Source organism: Arachis duranensis, chromosome 1 (assembly GCF_000817695.3).
Source record: "Arachis duranensis cultivar V14167 chromosome 1, aradu.V14167.gnm2.J7QH, whole genome shotgun sequence".
NCBI classification, from domain to species: domain Eukaryota; kingdom Viridiplantae; phylum Streptophyta; class Magnoliopsida; order Fabales; family Fabaceae; genus Arachis; species Arachis duranensis.
In genome coordinates this window covers 10,207,906-10,210,252 of record NC_029772.3, presented here as the reverse complement: position 1 = coordinate 10,210,252, position 2,347 = coordinate 10,207,906, and the positions used below count along the sequence as shown (strand labels likewise).

The window sequence follows — 2,347 nt, the reverse complement described above, 5'->3', positions numbered from 1 at the left end:
TGTTGTGGTCCCACTTAATTAATTAATTAAAATACTTGTAATTAATGTAATTAATTTTTTTAATAATGTAATTTAAATATTTAAATTTAAAAATAATTCACTATTAAAAGATATTAATATTAAATAAATTCATATATAATAATAATACACAATAGATGAATTCGGGGTTACACTAATTTGTAAAATTACTTAATACAAAGAAAAACATAATTAAACTCTATAGTTGACGACAAGCATTGTGAAATTGCCATATGTGTTCAATCAAGTCCTCCTTCAATTGTCTATGGTGCTGCCTATTTCGAAGTTGGGCATTTCTTTGGAGAAATTGATGGTATGTTGCAAAATCTTCCTCTCCCAGCTGAGGTTGTGATAAGCCATTTTCAACATCATCATACTCTAAGCCTTGAGCAAAATTTCCTGCATAGCTGTCTCTTTCATCCTCAACAATCATATTATGCAATATAATACAAGCTCTCATTATGTTGGCAAGCTTTTTCTTTTCCCAAAAACGAGCTGGACCACGTATAATTGTAAAGTGTGCTTGCAGCACTCCGAATGCTCATTCCACATCTTTTCTTTGCCCTTCTTGGTATTGTGCAAATAACTTACGTTTCTCACCTTGTGGCTTTGAGATTGATTTGACAAATGTGGTCCATTCAGGATAAATACCATCTACTAAATAGTATCCCATTGTATAATTATTACCATTAATAGTATAATTAACCTCCAGAGCACGGTCATTTAGAATATCATCAAACACTGGAGAACGATCTAACACGTTGATATCATTATTTGAACCAGAAACTCCAAAGAATGCATGCCATATCCAAAGGTCTGAAGATGCTACAACCTCAAGTACTATGGTTGCAACCCCACGATAACCACTCATGTACATAGCTTTCTACGCCTTTGGACAATTTTTCCATTGCCAATGCATGCAGTCAATGCTACCCAACATGCCAGGGAAGCCACAACCCTCCGCCATTTGTAGCAGGCGTTGTACGTCATTTGGATTGGGTTTTCGCAAGTATTCATCCTGGAACACGGAAATGACACCTTCAACAAATTTTTCCAAGCATTCGATTGTAGTGCTCTCGCCTATGCGCACATAATCATCAACAGCATCAGCTGCTATGCCATATGCTAACATCCGTATCGCAGCGGTACATTTCTGAAGTGGCGACAAGCCTCTTCTTCCAGTTGCATCAACCCTCTGTTGGAAATACGGATAGAAGTTTGAGAGAGCGTCTACTATCCGAAGGAACACATCTCTTCTCATTCGAAATCTTCGTCGGAAAATGTCAGCATTATACACCGGTTCATCTGCAAAGTAATCTTGGAAAAGGCGATCATGTCCTGCTTCTCGATCTATGTTGATCCATCTACGAGGAATTGGGATAGGGCTTCTATCGATATCTTCTTCTTCTGAATCTTCGAGTAAATACTCATCGATCCAATTATCTATCAGTGTGTTATCTTGCCGTCTTCTTTTGCCATACAAAGCCTCATTAAACATATCATCAAAATTTTTAGCCATATGGAGAAATGTAATTTTTAGTTCTCTGTCGAGGTGAGAAACAAGAGTTGAAGTGGAGTTGTGGAGTCATTGATAGTTGATATTTATAAGTGTGTCTGCAATAAGTACCTTAACGGCTAGTTTTGTAACGGCTAGTTTTGCAACGGCTAGTTTTGCAACTGCTAGTTTTTCTTAACGGCTACTTGATGAGCGGATATTTTATACGCTTTTTGGGGGTAATTTCATGTAGATTTTAGTATGTTTTAATTAATTTTAGTAGAATATTATTAGTTTTTAGGCAAAAATCATATTTCTGGACTTTACTATGAGTTTGTGTATTTTTCTGTGATTTCAGGTATTTTCTGGCTGAAATTGAGGGAGCTGAGCAAAAATCTGAGTTAGGCTGAAAAAGGACTGCGGATGTTGTTGGATCCTGACCTCCCTACACTCGGAATGTGAAAAAGGACTGCTGATGCTGTTGGATTCTGACCTCTCTGCACTCGAAATGGATTTTTTGGAGCTGCAGGAGTCCAATTTGCGCGCTCTCAACGGCGTTGGAAAGTAGACATCCAGGGCTTTCCAGCAATATATAATAATCCATACTTTGTGTGAAGATAGACGACGTAACTTGGCGTTGAACGCCAAGTACATGCTGCTGTCTGTAGTTAAACGCCAGAAAAACGTCATGATCCGGAGTTGAACGCCCAAAACATGTTATAACTTGTAGTTCAACTCCAAGAAAGGCCTCAACTCGTGGATAACTTTAGTCTCAGCCCCAGCACACACCAAGTGGGCCCCAGAAGTGGATTTCTGCACCAATTATCTTAGTTT

The 2,347-nt window shown here is 38.0% G+C and overlaps 1 pseudogene; it reads right to left on the bottom strand.

Moving 5' to 3' along the window:
• Positions 1 to 217: 217 nt before the first annotated feature.
• On the bottom strand, positions 218 to 1,537 carry LOC127747525 (uncharacterized; annotated as a pseudogene).
• Positions 1,538 to 2,347: the final 810 nt, after the last annotated feature.